This window comes from Bubalus bubalis, chromosome 9 (genome assembly GCF_019923935.1).
Source record: "Bubalus bubalis isolate 160015118507 breed Murrah chromosome 9, NDDB_SH_1, whole genome shotgun sequence".
Classification (NCBI taxonomy): domain Eukaryota; kingdom Metazoa; phylum Chordata; class Mammalia; order Artiodactyla; family Bovidae; genus Bubalus; species Bubalus bubalis.
The window spans coordinates 16955766-16981089 of record NC_059165.1 but is presented as its reverse complement, the minus strand read 5'-3'; the positions used below and the strand labels follow the sequence as shown (position 1 = coordinate 16981089).

The 25324-nt window shown below is 39.1% G+C and overlaps 1 protein-coding gene across 4 annotated transcripts in view; it reads right to left on the bottom strand.

Moving 5' to 3' along the window:
* KIAA0825 (KIAA0825 ortholog) overlaps positions 1–25324 on the bottom strand; it is a 442771-nt gene that overhangs the window by 131038 nt on the left and 286409 nt on the right. The gene's annotated exons all lie outside the window — the stretch shown is intronic.

The window sequence follows — 25324 nt, the reverse complement described above, 5'->3', positions numbered from 1 at the left end:
CGGGCACGACTGAAGCGACTTAGCAGCAGTAGGTGACCCTAATGTGCAGCCAGGGTTGGTTAGAAGTTCCTTCTGTGCTGCCTCTCTCAACCTCGGCACTATTGGCATTTGGGGGCTGGTAATTCTTTGCAGTGGAACTGCTCTGTGCATTGTGGTATGTTTAGCATCCTGTCTTTACCCACTACATGCAGTAACAACACCCTTTCCCGGGTGGTGAGACAGGCTGGGGGACCTAGGAACTGGGACCCTTTGACCTAGGATTTGACCCAGGACAAACACTTTCTTGAGCAACAAAATACAAAGAAACTGTAAGGAACTAAAAATAACTGAGTCCACAGCCCAGTTGGGGCAAATTATGAACAACAAGAATACAAAAAGACCCAAAACCCAGCTGCCACTTCTGAGGAGCCAGGGGCAAAAGCAGGGGACCAGGAATGCACCCTGCACAGAGAACCACCAGAGGGGTGGGCAGACCACCTAATCCAGCCCTCACACCCAAACCCTAGACCCACCCCTACGCTCATCCTTTATAAGAACCAGCTCACTCCTGCCCACAAAGCAACCAAAGGAACTTAATTTGTTTTTGCTCCCTCACATTGCAGCATGAGTCCCAACAAAGCCTTGTCTGAACTTCTTGTCTTGCTTCTTCTCCATTTCTATCGATTAAGGGAGTTCAAGAACCCTGGTCAGGAAGAGCTGTGACAACCAAAAATGATTCCAAACAGTGACAATCATCCCCTGGGTGGGGGTGGGGGGAGGAGGGTTGAGATTCGCCTTGGTTAGGAACCACTGTTCTTGGGATTTCCCCTTTCCCCTCTCCTAAGTAACTCTTAGCAGCTGCTGTATGGATGCCTCCCTGGGGTCAACATGTTTTGCTGGCTTGAGCTCTTCAGAAGTGCCTACCGCTTACTTGGCTCCCTGTTCTCCATCTCCGCCAAATCTGACATAATCAAGTGTTCCACCAAGAGGCTTCCACCCCATCCTGACTTCCACTGCCTTCTATCATCTCAGCATATCTGCCACCAGAATGCCAGCAGGCTGCCTCACTAACATGCTCGTCTCTTCTGGTGGGAGACATTCTCCATGAGACTATAATCCCACCAAAGGAATGAAGACAAGTTGTCTTTTGCTTATTTGAGAATCGCAGAATTTTTTAAACCGAAGGTTTAAGAAGGCCATCTTGTTGTACTTGACTTTGCCAGGCAATATGTAAGACAGTGTCAAAAATCATACAGCATCAGTTCTCCTGATTAAAATTCCACTTGGGTTTTTTATAAGGGATTCAAGCTTATTTTAAAATTTATACGGAGGAGTCTAGTACACATAGCTAAGCACACCTTAAAAAAGGACTTGTCCTGCCAGATATTAAGATGTACAATAAAGCCCTAATAACAAAAATCATATGAATTGGCACAAAAACAGACAAACTGATGAGTTGAACAGAACAGAGAGCTTAGGGACAGATCCATGAATATATGTGAATCTGACAAATGAGTAAAGTAGCACCACAAATCAATTTTAGCCAAGGAAAAGGAATGATCAGCTAGAAACCTTGTATAGGTAATCTTCTTGGTATGCAATATTGAAATTCAAAGTTACTGTCTGATTGTCTCACATAATTTAACTCTTCATTTTTGTTTTGTCAGTTTTGTCCTCAAAACCAAGTTGTTTTTTATCTGGCTGCTCACTAAAATGCAGCCTGTCTTTTTATTATAAGAAATGTTCATAAGAATGACCAGTGACAGGCAAGTAACTTTGACTCCAATTTTCACTCTGAGGAAAGCCAATTTCAAGGTAAACAATTGTCTATTTAAAGGAAAAGAAAATCACGGGAATATTTTCAAATGAAAATATAAGAAGTACAAAGTAGAAAAGAGACACAAGGTGTAAAAATTCTGGGGGTGGAGAGAGGGCGTGTAAAATGAAGAAGAAATCACCTAAAATAGAAGCTAAGGGAAGCCATAAAATATAATGATTCTCAACAAAGCAGAAGAATGCAATAATTACCTTCAAGAATTGAAGCTTTGAAGGAAATAATGTAAACATTCAAGACTAAAAAGCAGGAGTAGGAAGGAATTCTAAATTCAGAGACTATCTTTAAATCTGCACTGAATGGTTACTACATTAAAAAACTTTTATTACATTTTGGATGAGTAATAATAATACTACTCTTGATTTATGGAACATCTTTATGCCTGTGATTCCAAAGTGCTTGGAAAATCTCTTGTGACAGATATTATTTCCTTTTAACAGATGGAGAAATTGAGGTTATGCAGAGCTTAAGTGACTTGCTCATTGTCACAATTAATCAACAGTAATGCTGAAGATGGAATTTAAAGTTCTCTGCTATCCAGTGTAGGGACTGTTTTCTGTCTCATGTTAAATGATCCATAATTAACTTACCATGGGAATAAAGGACATTCTTAAAGAATAATTATGAAATTCATGCCTTGGTTAAGATTCATGCTCATGTTATATTACTAATAAAGGCATAAAAGTTGCCCACATCCTTAAATATTTTTAGAAAAACCTAACTTGTTGTTTGAATAAGACCAATGTATATATGGCAAAAATTTCAGCAGCAAATGGCAAAGTCAGAGATGTTTTCACTTAAAAAAATTGTACTCTATTTGTTATTTCCTAGTAATTTATTTACTGTCTTCCTAATGAGCTCTTCCCAAGTCCAATCAGTATTTTTAAAACAATTACTTCCAAACTAAAAAATAACATCACAAATAGCTTGTGGCTTCTGAAACTCAAGACATCTTTTTGATGTACTACGCATTCCCAGTGGCTCAACGGTAAAGAATCTGCCTGCAACGAAGGAGCCGCAGGAGACGCAGGTTCGATCCCTGAGTTAGGAAGATCCCCTGGAGAAGGTCATGGCAACCCATTACAGTATGGCTTTTTTTTTTTTTTAATTTTTTTAATCATTATTATTATTTATTATTTTTTTTTTTTACTTTACAATATTGTATTGGTTTTGCCATACATCAACATGCATCTGCCACGGGTGTACACGTGTTCCCCATCCTGAACCCCCCCTCCCACCTCCCTCCCCATACCATCCCTCTGGGTCATCCCAGTGCACCAGTCCCAAGCTTCCTGTATCCTGCATCGAACCTGGACTGGCGATTCGTTTCTTATATGATATTATACATGTTTTAATGCCATTCTCCCAAATCATCCCCCCATCCCTCACCCACAGAGTCCAAAAGACTGTTCTATACATCTGTGTCTCCTTTGCTGTCTCTCATACAGGGTTGTCATTACCATCTTTCTAAATTCCATATATATGCGTTAGTATACTGTATTGGTGTTTTTCTTTCTGGCTTACTTCACTCTGTATTATCGGCTCCACTACAGTATTCTTGCCCGGAGAATCCCATGAACAGAGGAGCCTGGCCGGCTACAGTTTCAGTTCAGTTCAGTTGCTCAGTCGTGTCCGACTCTTTGCCACCCCATGAATCGCAGCACGCCAGGCCTCCCTGTCCATCACCAACTCCCGGAGTTCACCCAGACTCACGTCCATCGAGTCAGTGATACCATCCAGCCATCTCATCCTCTGTCGTCCCCTTCTCCTCCTGCCCCCAATCCCTCCCAGCATCAGACTCTTTTCCAATGAATCAACTTTTCGCATGAGGTGGCCAAAGTACTGGACTTTCAGCTTTAGCATCATTCCTTCCGAAGAAATCCCAGGGCTGATCTCCTTTAGAATGGAGTGGTTGGATCTCCTTGCAGTCCAAGGGACTCTCAAGAGTCTTCTCCAACACCACAGTTCAAAAGCATCAATTCTTCAGTGCTCAGCTTTCTTCATGGTGCAACTCTCACATCCATACATGACCACAGGAAAAACCATAGCCTTGACTAGACGAACCTTTGTTGGCAAAGTAATGTCTCTGCTTTTGAATATGCTATTTAGGTTGGTCATAACTTTCCTTCCAAGGAGTAAGCGTCTTTTAATTTCATGGCTGCAGACACCATCTGCAGTGATTTTGGAGCCCCCCAAAATAAAGTCTGACACTGTTTCCACTGTTTCCCCATCTATTTCCAATGAAGTGATGGGACCGGATGCCATAATCTTCGTTTTCTGAATGTTGAGCTTTAAGCCAACTTTTTCACTTTCCACTTTCACTTTCATCAAGAGGCTTTTTAGTTAGGGTTGCAAAGAGTTGGACATGACTGAAGCAACTTAGCACGCACAGGCACACAAGCATTCACAAGAGAGTGGTTACCAATTAAACCCAGACATGACTACTTCACACCTAAACTGGCATTGTAGGAATAATCTACTGATTTTCTAAGTGTTTATTGATGGAACCTAGTATAGATATCAGAGAAGGCAATGGCAACCCACTCCAGTACTCTTGCCTGGAAAATCCCATGGGTGGACGAGCCTGGTAGGCTGCAGTCCATGGGGTCACACAGAGTCGGACACGACTGAAGCGACTTAGCAGCAGCAGCAGCAGTATAGATACACTCTTAAGCAAGGAATCCAACCTCTTATTTATTTACATACTTTCTACAAATTAGTGATCATTTATGGATTGTACAGTCTACTGATACATAGTTCTGGATCTGACATTAAACAGAAAACAGCGACTTTAAAAATTATCCTCCAAAATAAACTTATATTGTAAAATTGATATAAAAAATTATACACTTGCGCTAAGTTACCAGTCATGTTCTCATTCGATATTTTTTCTCTTCTCAGAACTTTAATGTTCTCCAATTTTCTGTAGTTTCCCATTATCCAATTATAATGGCTCTTCTTTAAACTAAAGGTGTTACCTTGACAGAATTGTGTTCTGAAAGTAAAGGAACAGGCTGGCATTCTTTAGAAAGTTCGCAGACATCCTTGACTATGTCATCCCACTGTGAATTGGTCCACATAATATTTAATTGTACCTTAAGACACTGTGCAAGAAAGCTGCCACCAAACTGAATTCTCTGTTCTAAGCATCACAGCATGCTGTCCTAGCTTGGACCAATCATCCTCCCGAGAAAATGTTATCTTAATTCTTTTAGACAGGATATATTTAGTGTCATTTCTATAGGAAAAATTCATCGGTGCCCTCCCTTCCCTCATTTCTACTAAATAAGTATACACTTGGAGCTTGTCATTCAAATATCTCCACAATCTGAATTTCACACAACTTTATACTACTAATGAAAAGTTGTGTTAAATTCACATACAGCCATGAAATTAAAGGACGCTTGCTCCTTGGAAGAAAAGCTATGACCAACCTAGACAGCATGTTAAAAAGCAGAGGCATTACTTCACCAACAAAGGTATTAAAAAACAGAGGTATTACTTTGCCAACAAAGGTCCGTCTAGTCAAAGCTACGGTTTTTCCAGTAGTCATACATGGATGTGAGAGTTGGACTATGAAGAAAGGTGAGCACCAAAGAATTGATGCTTTTGAACTGTGGTGTTGGAGAAGACTCTTGAGAGTCCCTTGGACTGCAAGGAGATCCAACCAGTCCATCCTAAAGGAAATCATGCCTGAATATTCATTGGAAGGACTAATCTTGAAGCTGAAAACTCCAATACTTTGGCTACCTGATGCAAAGAGCCAGCTCATTGGAAAAGACCCTGATGCTGGGAAAGATTGAAGGCAGGAGGAGAAGGGGACGACAGATGATGAGATGGTTGGATGGCATCACCAACACGACAGACATGAGTTTGAGTAAGCTCCAGGAGTTGGTGATGGACAGGAAGGCCTGGCGTGCTGCAGTCCATGGGGTTGCAAAGAGTCGGACACAGCTGAGTGACTGAACTGAACTTTCAGTACTAATGTCTGCCAGTCTAGTTATGCTATGTTTTTATTCTTTAAATACATCTTGCCCTTTTTCTTTACCTTTTGTTGGCAAAGCTGCAAACTGAACTGCAGCTGCAAAGCTGGTGTCTGAACTGAAATGATCCTCCTCTCTCTCGACCCCTCCATCTCCCCATCTCTCCCATCTCACCCACCCCTGCTCTCCCTTCATTCTGTAGAAACGCTACCTGACTTTTACCACAAATTTCTACATGGCTGCTGCTGCTGCTGCCAAGTCACTTCCGTCGTATCCGACTCTGTGCGACCCCAGAGACGGCAGCCCAGCAGGCTCCCTCGTCCCTGGGATTCTCCAGGCAAGAACACTGGAGTGGGTTGCCATTTCCTTCTCCAATGCATGAAAGTGAAAAGTGAAAGTGAAGTCGCTCAGTCGTGTCTGACTATTAGCGACCCCATGGACTGCAGCCTTCCAGGCTCCTCCATCCATGGGATTTTCCAGGCAAGAGTACTGGAGTGGGGTGCCATTGCCTTCTCCCTCTACACGGCTATTTGTGTGCAAGTCTCAGTTACTCTTACTGGACTATGAGCTTCCTGAAGGCAGGTCTCTACTGTGTATATAGGCTCGTATTTCACTCAGTTCCTGCCTAACACCTACTTATTAAATGAATGAATACAGAAAAAAAAATAGAGGAATTATATAAGATGGTCAAATCGCTGAGATAAATAAGAACCTGCATATACACCTTACATGAACTTACAACTCAGCCTACATATTAAATAATTATTGACTTCTTCAAAGAGAAGGTAATAATTCTTGAATATAAATGTATTCAAGGCAGAGATTGTTGTCTATTTTGTTCACTAATGTATTCCAAGCACTTAAAGCAATGTCAAGCACACAGTAGGCATTTACAACATATTCACTGAATGAACAAAAAATATAAAAAACCAGTTATTTTAAAACATGCTCAGGCTTTTTATGTTATTTTTATTCTTATGGCTCAATTTCTTAACATTCCAGTTAAAGAAATCAAGTCCAATGTCATTTTCTTAAATATTACCAGGTAATGTCCATAAGCAAAGATATTAAGAAAAATACAAAACTACTCAAACTGAACAGGAGTTTGCACACTGAAAGACTTTGTTACAGAGAGAAAGGCTATCAAATATTCTGGAACAGATAATATCATTTTATGTTAGCTAAAATTCGTCAGCAGGTTTGAAAGGTTGTTGTTGAATCACACGAATACACCGGGATTCTTGGCCCCCGGAGGAGAAGAATTCAATCCGGGGCCAGAGACAAGGCTTGATCGCTCAGAGCTTTTGTGTAATAAAGTTTTATTAAAGTATAAAGGAGATAGAGAAAGCTTCTGACACAGGCATCAGAAGGGGGCAGAAAGAGTACCCCCTTGCTAGTGTTAACAATGAAGTTATATAAGCCAAAGAATGTCTGGAGGTTGCAAAGACCTCATCAGACCCACTCCCTTAATTTACATCTTAAGGTAACACTGTCCTCAGGCAAGATACATCCTTGTAAAGACCAGGTCTACTCCCATAATTAACATTTTAAGATAACAAAAGGTTGAATCCAAAGACTGTCCTTAGGCAGGATACATCCTTGTAAAGACCAGGTCTACTCCCATAATTAACATTTTAAGATAACAAAAGGTTGAATCCAAAGACTGTCCTTAGGCAGGATACATTATTGTTATATAATCCTAAGGAATGTAGAGAAAGACAAAAAAGTTTGTCCTTTCTTCCTCCTTGAGAATTCCAGACCCCTCTCTCCTTGGGGACCCCTAGACTCCCTATCAACTTGCCTGGGAACTGACTCTCTCAGGTTTAAACTTCAGCTCTTGCCCAAGTTGTCTGGACTTAAAGTTATGAAGGCTGAAGGGTCCATTAGATAATGACTAGTCATGTCGGAGCTGACGGTATCACTTTTGACCCACTCCTCACAGCCCTTGGATAAAGCGACCCTGTAATCATAGGCTTAGACTTCTTCAAGGCAGCACACAGAGCCACTACCAGAAAGATGGAGGAAAACCAGAGGCTGGGGCTGAGGTGGGGGTTAGTTCATCCTGCTAGTTCTCAAGGAAACTTTTCCAAATCAAAAACTGCAAAGGTCACACATCAGCCAACACCAGAGAAGATCCACAGCAATTCAGGAAGTGAAGATGAAAACTATAATCAAATTCTGCCACCTGAGTGGCACATTGCCTAATGCACAGATAACAAAATAGAAACCCCTAATCAAGAAGTCAGCATGCCATTTAGGACAAGGGTAGATTAAGCGGAGTGTCAACATGACTGCAAAGTCAGACCGAGCGAAATACAGAGTGCTGACAACATGCGTCTGCTTCTTACCTATCCTTCTGATTAGCAGACGTGGTTAAGGTGCCAGAGCAAGGCTCATGAACAGTAAGTGTAGGTGTGTACATGCCTGTACATGTGAGTGTGCGCACGTGCACATGTATGTATATATTTACTATCTGTTATTCAAACTTCAGTTCAGATAAATTCCTCAATCAGCCTTCACTGATTGCCATCCCCAACTCCAATGGATCCTTATTCCTTGACAGTCAATACATGGGTATAGTGACCAAATACCACAAAGGATTAGGATCTGTTCACGTGTCAGTCCCCTCCTTTGGGCGTAGGCTCTTTGCAGCAGGGTCATGTCTCAATCACCTCTGTATCTCATTGTATCAGCCACCTAGTGGATGTTTCACAAAGCACAGAGAGAACAGAGACTTTTGACTTAGTGTCTGCTTGGTGAAATCCTAGCTCCATTAGTGAAGGTCTATGGCTTGGCGCCAGGGCCAGTATGCAGGGAAATTGTTCTTCAACCCTTCATTCTGCTTCACCTCTGGAGTCATCCTGGGCTCTGACCCCTAGAGACCACAGATCTGTCTTGCCCATCCCGGTACTCACCTTAGGTCCAGAGTTCCAGATTTTCATTTGTCAAGAATAGGAGCTGGCATGAGCCCCAATTTTACTAGTCTTGTATACTCCAGATAATAACTGATTTCCTATGAGCCTCAGTTTCACCATATGTTAAATGTGAATAATAAGACCTGTACCTTGAATGACTGTCATGAAGACCGTGCCTGGCACATAGCAGACACTGAATAAATGGAAGCTATTGTTAAAGCACTTCTGTTGTTATCACCTCTGGCTACAAATATTATATAGATCAGTCTTCAGATGGCTCTTAGTTGGAATCATAATACACACCACACTTTGCAGACACATACAGACAAAGGCCTGAAATGTTATTTTGAAATATAAAAGAGAGTCAGCACTTCACTAGATGCTTAAAAACAAGCAAGTATTCTTGCTTAAATCCTGACAGGCCAGATTTTATACCTTCTCTAATTATCATTTTATGAATAAAAATGGGCAACTAATTCAGCTGCTGTATCTTCCTTCTGTTTGGAAAACAAGCATAATTATTTGGAGGAACTGAGATATATGCTCCACAGCTTATTTGTCAAATCAAGACTTTAAAAAAATTTAGTATATATTCATATAAGAATCCTCTATATCGCGCATGTTAAAATTTTAAGTGCCTGAGAAACGATGTGCTAAAATAAGGCTTTTTTCCTCTCAGATATATCTTTAGAAGTCAAAGAAAATTATTATATTAGGGACAACCTCACTCTGAATATCTTTAAAAAATTTGTGAAATATCAGATTTCCTCTCACTGAATTTCTAGAATTGTGTGCTAAATTTAAACATTTAGTAGTCACTACTGAATGATGAATTTAAACATTTTTCTTATTGGTGGTGCTAGGCTGTGTCATGAGACCCGGTGGTAACTCCACCATCCCCATGGCCTGGGCGTTATTCCTCTAGGAACCCAGCAGATGTCTTTGAGATGTTCCTATTCTTGGGGTGCTCGAACAGTATGGAGCCTCCTGACAAGGGTCCTAGTGACTCCCAAGCCCACAGTCTCACCAACTGGCCAACTTGACAGAGACGGATGTTTAAGGACATGGGTATGCTTATTCCTTCTGCTTCCTTGTAAAGGTTGTCTTTAGGGGAGGATGGCTAAGGGCCCTGGGGTTAGCCCAACTCTGCTTTCAACCAGTTTCTAGAAGGAGATAACTAAAATGATAGAAATTGAGAGAGTTCTTAGCCAGAGGCAGTGAGTCCACAGGCGGGTGGGTTTCATCTCAATAGCAGTCTCTAGGATTCCTCCAGACCCCGAACAGGCAAGCATCTCAAGGATAAGAAACATCAGCTCAGATGTTTTTGTTCTCATTAGTGATTTGCATTAGCTTCCTCACAGGAGAAAAAATTGTTAAAAATAGGACTGAGGATGTTTTTAAGGAAAACATTATCAAAGAAAAAAAAAACTTAAAAAAATTCAAATAGAGATTCACATGTACTCACAAGATAGCTACAATAGAGAGTCAAGGCTCAAGACTGCAGACACTGGAAGAAACTTTGGAGTTGAAAAAATAAGGGTCTGTTTAACTAATCTAAATACAGATATTCACTTACTCTCATTGCAAGTCTCAATGCATACCTATTTGGGTGGAAATTTAGCGCAAAACCTGGGATGCTTTCCTATTTTCCCTTTGGTTTTTAATCTGTCCATAAACAAACACACATACGTTTGAAATGTGAAAAAAGCTTAAATTCTGTAGCAGCTTTTGTAAAAATAATGGAAATTTTTGTAAAAACAGCTTTAAACACCCTGTTTGCCAAGTCAAAGAATGTGCCAATTCTGTGAAAGCTGCTACCGGTTTTGTGCTCGTCAAGAGTTGTGGAACCTGGCCTGTTCTGACAGTTACCGGAGATTATTTAAATATAAAAATAACTACAATTCTATCAACCAGTTCTTAAGATTGGAGTAAAGCCTCTGAATTAAAGGCCTACCCTAAACATGAGCGGCATATAGCAACAAATCACCCTTAACTGTGACTGGCCCCCAAAGTACAGGGCTTATGTGGATCAAACCCCTCCCCGATTTCTTGACCTACTGATAATCAGGGAATTTTTGTTGTTGCAGCTGGAATTCAAGGCCTACATCCTTGTGCTTCTCTCTTCTTCTGTACCCTTTTGGATAATAGCATGCTTGAAAAGGTCATTGGCCCAGAACAGGATTACTCATAGCTGTGTTATTTTCTATAACAATCCTCATGGATGCTTTCAGATGCTTACTAAAAACAGTACTGTAGAAGACAGAAGAATTTTTATTATATTTTAGACAACTCTAATAATGTAAACATGCATTCAGGGAAAGATAAGAAGAATGATCATTTCACTAAAGAAAAGGACTCTTTAGAAATTCAGTGGAGGCCCTAATGTATACAAATATATGAATAAAAGAACAACCAAAGCAATATAAATATTTTTTTTTGAAAAATATTCCAAAGGGCAGTTGTTTTATATTCACTGTGGTTCTACAAAGTCTTGGAACTCATCACTATACAGTGAGACAAAAGTCACTCTTATTGTGACTGTCACTTTACTGATTAAAAAAATAATACTAATTTCAATCAATAGCATACTGATGGAAGGGAGGTTGAAGAAGTCTGCCTGAAGATCAGGCAGTAAGAAGGTACATTTTTAGCAGAGAATTTAAAAACAGTACTAACACCCACAAAATGTTAGCCTGCTCTTATTTTTTTTTTTTTTTACTATAATGATGTATCAGCAATTCTGAAGAATATCGATAATAAAATACTTCTCCCCACCAGAAAAATCTTTCATGGGTCTAAATAATAAATGACTGCCACTGTGGTTACACTTGTATTTTAATACTATCCATACACAAGCTTCAAATTAGCACACATTATTACTTATTCTTTAATATACACTGTATTCTGCATGGAAATTAAGCTGTATGTGTTCACTGCAAGATGAAGTTCAAGAGTAAGATTGCAAGCACTCTCAAGTTGTTTAATGTGGCTTTCAGTGCAGTTGGTATCTCCAACTCCTGTACTATGACATATTCCTGTGTTTAAACAGTAGATCTGAAATAACCAGTGGCAGCACAGCAAGATAGAGATGAAGACACAGAACTTGAGTCACTGTGTCTTTTCTTCCAAATGACCGCTTGGAGTTTTTATATATGTTGAAAAATTTTAATTTAAAGCTTTCTTTCTTGTTTTTCTTACAGAAATATACCAACATATTTTAAAAGTATAAATCATTTTTTCCCTTTTTGGTGCTGAAATACTTATTTTATTATTTATAATTTTTATTGCTGTGACTAGATGTACAAGGTTCAATGGAAAAAACCATCACTGCATATGCCCCCCAGGCATCGCCCCCATCACTCTTATTACTCATTTCGTTTTATGATAGTTGCTGAAAATAAGTTTGTTGTATAGAATGGGGATATTAAAAATGATCGGCTCCAGGTGTCAAATGTGCTCAGTATGTCACTGACTTAAATAGGAGCTTTGCGCAATTTACTGATGTCATTAGTTTCTTCTTTCTTCCATAGTGTAGTTATGATAAAAATGCACAATTTAGAGGACTGGTGGAAAAATCGCTGATCTCTTCAAGTTATCATCAGCTCAGAGGAAGCCAAGATTCAGCATGCCTAGAAATTTGAAGGCAATACTTATTTGCATGGAATTGAAGCACTCTTCATTTTGGAAGTGAAAGAACTCATTTGAACTACTGTAGGGATTTTTATTTTATTTTTGAAATTCCGAGTTATTTGTTTCATTCACATTATTGCTTTTTCTTTTACCCTTCCTTTTTCACATCTCATTCATGTAGATTTCTGTCACTTGCTCATTAGAAGGAAGTTAGGAGGGTTCTGAATCTATAGTGATGCCCAAATCAGATTCTTCTGAGTATTTCAGTTTTTGAGCTGATGATCGGCCTCCTTCCAGAAAGTCTCAGCAGTGAGATTCCTTTGAATATGTTCATCTTGTATTTGAGCAGCTGGAGAATCAGCTGGCAAGTTAGTTAGTTGTGAAGATACAAAAATATCTCACCACAGGGAAATATTTGGTATGACCCTATCTTTCCTTTTCCATCAGTTGTGAGGAAAGGTCACAGGGTTAGGTAACCCCCAAGTCACACTGTGTCGGGGAGCAATAAGCAGGTAACTCAGTTGTATAAACTCATGACTTTCTCTTAGCGTATCATCTTTGTTTGTTTCCATTCAGTTTTAAGAGCATGTCCATTTTTCTCCCTACTTAATTGATCAAGTACTATACAAACTGTACAGTTTCCTAAAGATTGGTCACAGGCCAGATGCTACAGACTCATACTTAATGTGTATACATGTAAATCATTCTTGTCTCAGCTTTATATATAGCATTACTCAAATTCACATCTATTAAATTGTTAAGGTGAATTCTACTCTCCCTCATAATTTGGAATTTCTAATGTGAATTTTAACACTTAAAAGTTTAATACTGAAGGCAGAGACATGGTGCTCATAATAATTATGAAAGTTTAAATGGCTTTGGGGAGCTTAAGTAAAAGAAGATAATTTATTTTGAAATGTATTAGAACAAGGAACACGGTATCAGCATTCATGAATTCCTTAGCTATAGCCATTAACTATTTCAGCTTATCTTGGTAAAAATTACTAAATATTTATACTTGTTTCTCATCTAGACAATGAGCACTTATACTTAAAACTAACTCTGATTTTTTTGGACAATTGACCTAGACAAGATTATTTAAAAACAGACAATTGGGGGCAAATTCTTACATATGTAATTCCTCTGAATTTCTTATTATATTTTACAAATTTATTAAAAATTTCAGTGAAAATTTGATATCATGACACAGCACATGTAATATCTAATAAAACATTGCAATCAGTTTATATATATTAAGAGATCATGAGATATTTAATAGGTATTCAGTTCAGTTCAGTTCAGTCGCTCAGTCGTGTCCGACTCTTTGCGACCCCATGAATCGCATAACATGTTTCAAAATAATTTAACTGCTACTGTAAGAGATGTCATGCTGCTGCTGCTGCTAAGTCACTTCAGTTGTGTCCAACTCTGTGCGACCCCATAGATGGCAGCCCACCAGGCTCCCCCGTCCCTGGGATTCTCCAGGCAAGAACACTGGAGTGGGTTGCAGGGTGTAAAATCCCTATCTTCCTCTCTGAAGATTAAAATTGAATTCCTTTGTTAAGGTGTATATACCTAACCTTGGTTTGAATGCTAAGTCACTTCAGCCGTGTCTGACTCTTTGTGACGCTATAGACTGTAGCCTGTCAGGCTCCTCTGTCCATGGGATTTTCCAGGCAAGACTACTGGATTGAGTTTCCATGCCCTCCCCCAGGGGATCTTCACGATTCGGGGATCTTCACGATTCAGGGATGGAACCCATGATTCTTACGTCTCCTGCATTGGTAGGTAGGTTCTTTACCACTAGTGCCACCTGGGAAGCCTCCAACTTTGGTTTAAATCATGGTAAAATTATAAAAATCTGGGCTTCCCTGGTGGCTCAGTCAGTAAAGAATTTGCCTGCAATGCAGGAGACCCTGATTTGATGCCTGTGTATTTAGTTATTCCTTTTTATATTATAAGACATTTCCTAAGAAATGAGAAATATCTCCCAAATTACATATTTCTAAGTTGCAATATGATTTGGGTCAATTGTCCTATTACTCTTAAACGTTAATGTATTTGAATTAAATTCATTCCATATCAAAGTTTTAAGAAAATCAAGTATTTGGTGTTTGCAGAGTTGTCAAAATTAGATAGTAATTGATATCTTTAAGTTATATTTTAAAGGCAATGAACACAAACATATACTCTTGCTAGACATACACTCTTCTATAAAGAAAATGGGAATAAGTTATCAGTCATGTTAAAGGTTACATAAAACTTTCCAAAATCTGAAAATAGCAAGATCTGCTTACATTTACCTTTATAATCCCAAAGGCTGTGGCTAAACAAAATTGTGACTATGCTTTTTAAAAGAACTTGCTAAATGTTCTTGCAAGATTTTTCTGTTATACATGGGAAAGAAAACAATTGACAGGTAGCCCATTCTTGGAGGAGGGAGGGTAAAAGACAGGAGAGCAAGGGAATAAAGAGGGAGAAACATCAATGCTCCCTATTTTGATAAATTGGGTACATGCAACTCAGCTGCCACAGAGTGAGCTGAGATTTACTGGTTTTATATATGGATAGGCTTTATTTTTCACAGAGGATTAATATGTGAATGTCAGGAACTACACAGGAAACTTGGCTTAGCTAGACCTAATACTGAATTACAGAGTTTTTCTGACCCTCTTTATCACTAACAATTTTGCACAGCCTATTCCAGTTTTGAACCACTCCCTTAGGAATTTGAGACTGAGGTAATGCTACTTCCTGCTGCATTTCCAATAAGTAGCAAAAGAATTTATGGGTAGAAAGAAAAGGGTGTAAATCCTACGCAGATATTAGTAGTAACTGTTCGCACTCAGTTTGATCCCTAGTTTCAGAACCTCCAACTGAGACATTTAACAGTTTCTTCAAACCAAAAAATGAGACGTCGTTTGATTAGTTGCAAAAGGATGAGTGTGAGCATTCTGCATGTGTGCATGCTAAGTCACTTCAGTCGTGTCTGACTTTGCGACCCCATGGACTGTAGCCTCCTCCAGGCTCCTCTGTCCATGGGCTTCTCCAGGCAAGAATACTGGAGTGGGTTGCCATGCCCTCCCCCAGGGGATCATCCCGACTCAGGGATCGAGCCCAGGTCTCTTATATCTCCTGCACGGGCAGGTGGGTTCTTTACCACTAGCACCACCAGGCAAGCCCCGTGAACATTCTGAGCGATTCCCAAACCTAGTAGACATTTTGAATACACCACATACACCCATAGACATATGGGTATATACAATTTACTCACCTAACATTGCTGGGTGAAACAATTTATTCATCTAACATCGCTGAGTCTCTGTTACCCAAGGTGGTTTTCCTAGTACCACGATAGATACACAGTGTGAAATTCTGGCTTGTGCCCTTGAGGAGTTCACAGCCCAGTGGAGAAGAGAGACTTACGCCTACATAGCAAAACAGCAGGCATCATGAGATAAGGAATGTAGTGGTAGGGGGTAAGTGCTTCAGGTACTCAGAGAAGGGACTGATTTCTTCTGGCAGGAGTTATCAAGATAAATTCAAGAAAGAAGGGGGTGTGTGAGTAGGTTGTAAAGGGTGTTTAGCTTGATATGGGCAAAAATGACAAGGATTTTAGTGAAATAGCCAAATAAAATCAAAAGTAATGAAAACACATTATGACCAAATTAAGCTGATGACACCTAATAGGTTTTTCACAAGGAAAACTTAATATAACAGGTTTTAATGCTATCTCCCCTAAAATGAGCATTAAAATGAAACGGACTTCTTTTAGATCTTAATTATTAGAATGCGTTCCAAACTTTGTACCGTGAATGACATTAGTGAGCCATAACTCTAAACGCTGTATTTCACAGAATGCATTTGTAACTGTAAGGCGTGAAAGGTGATTGTTCATTTTATCTTATTAGAAGCTTCCCTAGCCTCCATGGCAGTGCTCATCTGGCCCCCACTTCATGCTCAAGTCATGCAGATTGGAGTTGACTCTCAATTACACCAAGTCTTTCTCCAAAGATGACAGTCCAAATACAGTAGAGATAAAATACATCAAGGTTTAAAATAGGCCCGTTCAGCCCCAGTGCCGCTTCATCATGAAATGATATAATTCACTGATGCCTCTGCCTAGCCTAACATATGTTCTATTCACAGCCCGCGTCACTCTTCATTTGTAATTATTTCCCTTTTTTTTTCCCTTACCCCATCTTGTAATACTTTGCTTGGTTGAAGACAAATACTGAGAGGCAAAGAGTATTATCATACGATGACCTGTTCCAGGGTGTTAAACCCCTGTCAAGGTTTGATTTTAACATGGGGTATCGATGACAGTACATCAATTCAGGCACCATGTCCTGAATTAGACTATATTAATTATCACTTGAGTGCAAGATGCATGAAAATGCTGTTTCATTGACTAAAAGGATCTGACTGAATAAAAATCTATTTCTCATCTGGTTGCTTATGGATAAAGACATTTTTTTCTCTTTGCCTTGGATTGTTCTTTATTAAATATGATTTTTATATGATTGTATGAATAAATTGTCTTAGCCAACAATGGAACTGGCTAGTTTTAAACAAAGAAAATTTAACAGGGTGTCTTCTCTTGGCACGTCTCTAACAATGTATTTACAGTTAATAATTTAGGCAGATTATTTATAACAATCATGCCAAAAAATTTATTTTCAGCATTTATGAAATAAGGATATTTTCAAATTGCTGCCTCCTTCATTTAAAGGAAATGAAAGTTATAACTTATAATTATTTTCAGATGATGGAAGAGCAACAAGCTCTGTCAGCTAACAACTATGTTGAAAGGAAAATTAATATTACTCTTAACTTCTGAAAAGAGGACATTCGCATTTAGAGTTGCAATGATAGACAATGATATAATCATCTGTAAGTTGAACCAACATACAATTGCATATATATACATTTTTGCCAGAGAGACAACTCAATAACAAAAAAGAGAAACAACTGAGACAAAACTTTTATTACACGGAACCTCTAGGTGCTTAGTTTCTATTTAGTTTTAACAGAAATACCATGTTTGGCTTTAAACAGAAATTTTTTAATTCTACATCTTCTCAAGTTATATCTTAAAACTTTTTCCAAGAGTATCTCAAAACTAACATATAAGCCTGCAATTAAAATAGGAAATTGGGAATCTTAAGTTTTACTAAAATATAAATAAAAGAAAATGTTTACTAAAACATATATTATGCTTAGTCAATGCAATCAATTCATATATTAGAAATGCTTTTCAATTGCACTAAAAAGCAAGCAAACGTCTCCCTTAAAAAAAAAGACTAACATGTTTTTAGTTTTAATACCAGCATTTATTAGTTAATATGATTCTACAATCCTCCCCAAAATGGCCTTTTCAGTCAAAAAAAAATTCACAAAACACTGAGTTTAAATTTTGGAGCAGGGAATTTTAAAAATTGGAAATTTGTATTTGTCTTATTATAAAGAGTTGAGGCCCAGTTAAGGGGAATGTTGAAATTCAGCTGAGCAAGTTACAGGAGTCATCACAACTATTAATAAAAAAACACTCTCACTCTCCTTTGTTGTTTAGTCACTAAGTCGTGTCCCACTGTTGCGACCCCATGGACTGGGGCCTGCCAGTCTCCTCCTTCCCTGGGATTTCCCAGGCAGGGACACTGGAGCAGGTTCCCATTTCCTTCTGCAGGCGATCTTCCCAAGCCAGAGATCGAACCTGCATCTTCTGTGTTGCAGGCAGATTGTTTACCATGGAGCCACCAGGGAAGCCCCCTTTCTACTAGGGTCTCACCATTCTAACATACTTATTGAAAACACTACGTGCATCCCAGAAAGAAGGTGGTAAAGCCCTCTTGCACCCCCACCTAAATGGCCCCTGGTAACACGGGACAGGAGTTTCCAACATTTGCCTCACATCTGAGTCACTGAGTCAGACCTGACCACAAAAGAGGTTGCCCAGAAAGGTTATATCCCAATGTTATCATGGTTTTAGAAAGCAACAGAGTTCTCACCATAGTGATAATCACTGACTCCTGCAATCAAAATTAGACCATGCCCAAGAAACAGGGCACCTAAATATTTTTATGGGGTAAATACTCAGGGTGGTGGAATGGGTGCTACGAGAGAAATGATAAAGTCACAACACATGCCTGGCTCTTGGTTTCAGGCTATGAGTTACCTGAAATCAAGATGGGTCATTTCTCTGAAACAAGTCATTTCTTTGAAACTAGCAAAAATAATGTCTGCCTCTCTGTGGTACAGAGGTGTGGCTGAGATTTCTGTGAGCACAGGTACCCTGATGACGGTAAGATATAACATAATTGCAGGGTAGCCTGGTAAAAGAGGGGATAATATGAGGGGTGGCCCATGTCAACTAGAGAAGAAGTATCACTGCAAGGTGTGGACCTGGCCAACAAATGTCTCTAATAGAAATGGTCAAAGACCTGAGGACTTGCCACCTCCTGTTTAACGGTACTGCTACTCCCCGCTACACCAGAGTTTGCACTTTCTCTGTTTGCGCTCTCTTAGCTTTCTAGTTGTCAGATAGTAACCAAAGTGAGCCACTGAAAGACCTCTCTGATAACAGAAAACACACACACACATACCAACCTCAAAGGAAAGAAATTTTCCAATTTTAAAATAATTGTACTTGAGCATTAACCAGTTTAAAAGTAAAATCCCCTTAGAACTGAAAATACCCCACCCACCCTTTGCTATCATATTCCAAGTTTATAATCGTTATCATAAAACAAAAAATGCAATAAAAATAAAATGTACGTTATTCTGAGATTAGTAATCTAATTTCCTTTATTCACAAAATCTGAGCCCTCATGCACCAAAGGAAAACTGACTAATTACCTGCTAACACCTTGTAACATCAACAAGTCTTTAAAACCTACCTTAAAATAAAGGCCACCTTTAAATAATAAGCCCTGACTTTTTACTTCTCCCCAATACAAATTCCCATTTAAATTTGTGGAACCAGAAAATATCACAGGTACTGTTGTTCTAAGATCAAAATACTAATTTCAACAACAAAAAAGTAGAACTTTTTTTTCTGTACTTCAAATCATTAAAGTGTTGTCTCTAGTCATTTTTTGCAATAAAATGACCAATCTTTCCTGATTTCATGTACATAAGCCAAAATTCTTACAGTTAACTTGTAAGACAAATCTCTCTTTCTGTTACACACACACACACACACACACACACCCCTTTCTTTAGGGCTATAATAAAAAAAAATCTCATTGCCCACTAGTGAAATGGCCTATCGCATGACTATGATACAATCAGAATGCAGTGTTTTCCAGCCAGCACAATGTGGGACTGACATATGACATTTATAAAATGTCAGAACCCTTCCCCCAGTTTTTACTGCCTATTCCCCAGTAGGGTTTCACGATGTAAAATGAACTAAAGGCAACTAACTGCGTGCTCATTAGTTGTGCCACGTCTGATACATTACGTCGATTGACAATGAACCACTGTGATATCAAAGTGCAGGTGTAAAAAATAATAAGGCGACTCTGTGTGCAACAAAACCTCACTAACTGAGAAGGTGCAATAAATATGCAAGGAGGCCGTTTTTTATTCATCGAAAGTGTGGCATGGTACATCAAACATAAAACCCATGATAGGGTTTTGACATGCCAAACTCAATTAAAATTTGTTTTTATGACAATCAACAGAGAAACTCAGTGACTTATTTGTGAATGCAAAAGGTGATTACACAAGTACCAACAGAAGAATCCAAAGATAATAAGAGATTCAGATAGTAGCAGAAGCGGAGCTAATGTCTAACTTGGCAAAAACTAATTTTAATAAGTGAAAGAGAAATTATAATGGAAATTATTTTAGTACACTTAAAGCTTTAGATACCTCATGTCTATTGGAAGAATATTCACATTATTACCTCTCTATGAACCATGCCTCAGTGCTCCAATGGCTCCATGATGTTAATGCTTAAAAAATTCCTCAAGTGGAAAACTTAAAATAATTAATAAAGCAAAATAGTGATAACAATTTTAATAATGTATCTGTATATATATGACCACATGACTGGTTTTATTTAAAGATAAAAAGGAGAAAGGGGGAGTCTAATTGTGATTTTATTTCCTAGAAAATTAATTATATTGCTAATTCCCAAAATTAAGAATGTATTTACATTTTATTGCCTTTGAGAGCAAGCCAATTACAATGGTACATAATGTACCATTACAACTGTAAAATCCTGAACTCGGAAGATGATAAATCCATCGGAAAACAGTTGTTTAGTTTTGGTATGCCCTCATAAGTTAAGAATTGACAAAATGATTTTATGTCATGGACTGTCTGGGAAACTCCAGAACCATATTAAAAAGTTATGGAAATGCATCCATTTTTTTCACCTGAGGAAAATGTCCCATTAGAACTTCTGGTGAGTATGAAACATTTTACTTTCATAAGATGCTAGGAATCCTGACCATATTTTTGTATATTTGCCTTTTATTACTGGAGAATCATTGCTTTACAATGTCGTCTTGGTTTCTGCTGTACAACAAAGTGAACCAGCTCCATGCTTACCTATTTGCCCTCCCTCCTAAGCCTCCCTTCCACTTTCCCACCAAGATATACTACTAAATTCTATCACTGTACCCTCCAAGCCTTCATTTAAACTTAATAAACAATGGAAACAGTGTCAGACTTTAATTTTTGGGCTCCAAAATCACTGCAGATGGTGATTATAGACATGAAATTAAAAGACACTTACTCCTTGGAAGGAAAGTTATGACCAACCTAGATAGCGTATTCAAAAGCAGAGACATTACTTTGCCAACAAAGGTCTGTCTAGTCAAGGCTATGGTTTTTCCAGTGGTCATGTATGGATATGAGAGTTGGACTGTGAAGAAAGCTGAGCACTAAAGAATTGATGCTTTTGAACTGTGGTGTTGGAGTGGACGTGATTGCAAGGAGATCCAACCAGTCCATTCTGAAGGAGATCAGTCCTGGGTGTTCTTTGGAATGAATGATGCTAAAGCTGAAACTCCAGTACTTTGGCCACCAAATGCGAAGAGTTGACTCATTGGAAAAGACTCTGATGCTGGGAGGGATTGGGGGCAGGAGGAGAAGGGGACGATGGAGGATGAGATGGCTGATTGGCATCACTGACTCGATGGACGTGAGTTTGAGTGAACTCCAGCAGTTGGTGATAGACAGGGAGGCCTGGCGTTCTACAATTCAGGGGGTCGCAAACACTCGGACATGACTGAGTGACTGAACTGCACTGAACTGAACTGAAAGTGACTTAGATAATCTCTTCTCAGAAATCTTTAATGGATCGTTTTGAGAAAACATGATGGAGTTATTAAAGAGAAGTTATCAAGATGTTTTTAACAACACTGATATCAATTTTCAAGTATGAATGCTGTGGTAGTCATCATCTTTTCCATAATTTGTTCGGGCGGTGAACTGCTTTAATGATAAATGAAGACAGAACAATAGAAGGGGCTTCCCAGGTGGCCCTAGTGGTAAAGAATCTGCCTGCCAAAGCAGATGTAAGAGACGCTGTTTCGATCCATGGACGGTCAGGAAGGTCCCCTGGAGGAAGGCCTGGCAACCCACTCCAGTATTCTTGCCTGGAGAATCCCATGGACAGAGGAGCCTGGGGGGGCTACAGTCCAGAGGGTCACAAAGAGTCAGACAGGACTGAAGTGATTTAGCACACGTGCATAATAGAAACAGCACATGATAGTCATGCATTTTAAACTTTAGTACACGTCCAGATCATCTACAGAGTTGGGTACCAATGTAGCTGTCCAGGCCTTATCCCAAGCAATTGGATTAGGTGTCTAGTGGGTGAGACTTGGGTTTAGGTATCTGTCTTCATCTCTATAGGGGTTTCCCTGCTGGCTTAGCAGTAAGGAATCCACGTGCAATGCAGGAGACATGGGTCCAATCCCTGGGTCAGGAAGATCCCCTGGAGAAGGAAATGGCAACCATTCCAGTATTCTTGCCTGGATTCCCATAAACAGAGGGGCCTGGCGGGCTACAGTCCATGGGGTTATATGAGTTGGACATGACTTAGCGCCTAAGCCACGACCACCATCCATCTAGATGATTCCAACAAACACATACTTTCTATTGATTCCCTCAAGATACAGATTAAAAATTTATTTTCTCAGGTGGATTTCTAAAAAAAAACAAAAAATTACTGTAAAGTTTTGGTTCATGATTACTTTAGACCAAAAAGAGAGACTGCCTTCCTCTGGATCCTTATAGAATCTTCTGCCACTTGGCACTTAACACACATTATATTTTCATTATCTTAAAAAAAATTTTCCTGCCAAACATAGTAACACTGAAAGCAGGACTAGTCCTCCTCTACCTTTTTAATTTCCTTCAGTGCTTTTCGGAAATCACACTTTAAGGAAATAGTCATTGACTGGCATTGGGTCACCTCTTTAGTAAGATGGTAAAAAACAAATTGCTGTTGGTAGACCAAGAGAGCTACAGGATCAAAGAGCACAAGTCTTTTTCACTGCAGATAAGCAAGGGTTTAATCATATGGGGGTAGAGTGAATGGAGTTTTTCTATACTAAACCTTTCAGCGTCACTGATGCACAGAAAAATTCAGGTGTTATCCATGGGAAAATGAAATTAAATTCAACAAGGATTTATCAAATGTTTCTGCTAAGGGCTAGTCTAATACTGTGATGTCAGATATTGCTGGAGGCCATCACTCCATGACCTCTAAGAACCCAACACAGCGCTTTATATCTATCCTACTCAGAATTTCTTTTCCATTCTAAAACTAACTTCAATTTGGATTTAACACTTGTGGAAAAGAAAACAATTAGATGCAGTCTCTTCTCTCAAGGAGTTTTGAATCTAAATAATATAGATTTCAAAGATCAAACAGCCTACCCAATTACTGGGCTGAAAGTAAAGGGAAGTTACTAAAATTTCAAAAGGAAAAGAAATTTATTATGATAACTATTTAAAGTATAACAGTATATGTACACATGTGTGCACACAGAGAAATGTGAACATAAATTTAAGGGTCTGCAGATTTTCTATGTATGTAGCGTAAAGTTCACTGCTGGAAACAAGAAGGTTTGTGTTTTAAGCTGGGATTATTCATTTATTTTATTTGATCCTTCAATAAATATCAGAGTGAGTTTGTGCAAAGTTTCCTTCCATTTAGCCTGAGATAGATTCAGGTACTCAAGCTTAAGAGACCTTTCAGCCATTACGTTTTTTTGGTGGAATGAGACTGAATGAAAATCTTTTCCATTCAGCATCATCTCCAATCCCCAGAGAGAAGTCTTTGCCATAGACCATGCCATGGAAATTGGAGTTAAAGGCAACACACCCCACATTGCCAAAGATGTGATTGAAAGCTTGAAACTGGCTACATCCACTCTCGGTCAGATCTCAGTGCTCTCTTGATTCACTCTGCGCTGGTCATGCTCCTGTATTATTTACAGTCATTATTCTCTCACCCACTGTACCTTAGGCTCCTGTTTGGTATAAATGACGACGCTTTGCCTTGGATCATCTTCGGCAGTTAGCACAGTGCTCTGTACCAAGGTAGCCAGTAAATGCTAGTTAAGCTGATGAGAAACTAAATTGAAAACACGGTGTTAAATGTGGCTGTAGTGGTGATGTTAGTGGTGATGTTAGTGTGGGATATAGCAAGACACAGATCTGCTCCCACAGAATGTACATTTCAGCGGAGAGGGAAAAAATAAAAACACATTCTTAAGTGACTGCAATACAAAATATGAAGTGATAGTGTGATAAGGGTCACAGAAGTGGTACAAAGGAGATGCTGCTGCTGCTAAGTCGCTTCAGTCATGTCTGACTCTGTGCGACCCCATAGACGGCAGCCCACCAGGCTCCCCCGTTCCTGGGATTCTCCAGCAGGGTCCAGTGTTCTGCTCAGGGCACTGAGGATTATTGGACAAAAGAGAGTACATTGCTGCAACTGGATATAAAACTCACTAGTAGGATGAAACAGACACATGGTTTCCGGTTACAAATAAAAACCCAAAGATGCATATATTGAATCCATACTGAGTGGTACACTCTGCGCTATCCTGCTTGTGAAAGAGAGAGAGAGATGGTACGAGAGTGGTTGGTAAAGGCTTTGTGGAGACACTCTGCTCTGAGCCTTTGACAGTGGACGGAATGACTAGATTATAAGCAGGGATTTGAGACATGGGATATAAGACTGGCAATGCCTCAGAAAGGAAGCTGAAAAAAAAAGGAGATGCTATGCAGTGGCCTGTCTTCATAAAAATCAATCATCTGGAGCCATAGCTCATCAGTTCCTTCCAATGAGCCCTAAAGGAGAGACAAGGATAGTGGATGAAGTCTCCCATGGTATAAATAGCAGATAGGGCTTGAGCAGCTCTAACAGTGGACACATATCCCTGGATATCTTCAGGCTTTGCCTAGGGAACATAATGGTGTGCCCTCTGCCCCCTTGATCTTGCTACTCCATGTGAATCCGTTAAAGCCATTGTTCCATATTTTAACTCACTTCTGACCTCTGATCCTTGTGCCAGATAATTGACACATTATGCTAAACATTTGTGAAGCTGGATATGACTCTTTTAATGAAAGATTAAAAAGTGCTATAAAATAATTGTGAGAAAGAAAATTGGTTATAAATACAAAGGTAGTATGCCTCAGGAAAATTCATCATGTTCCTATTCCATCATAAGGAAAAACAGAGAATTTTTTTTTCCTGTGAAAACTTCACACTTTGCTTGTTACAGTTCCCCAGGTGATGAACCCTTACATTTTCAGAATATTATTCCCACTGAAATGAAATCTAACACTTTTCCTCCATCTATCTTTGGCTCCTAATTTGAATGGATTCAAGATTTAGGCTACATGTTTTTTCCCCCAGTTTTACGTTTTCTTTCACTGAGATATTTGCAAAAAAACTGAGTTCTCATTGAGTTTAATAATTGTGCTTTCATATCCAGTCCTTGTTTCTA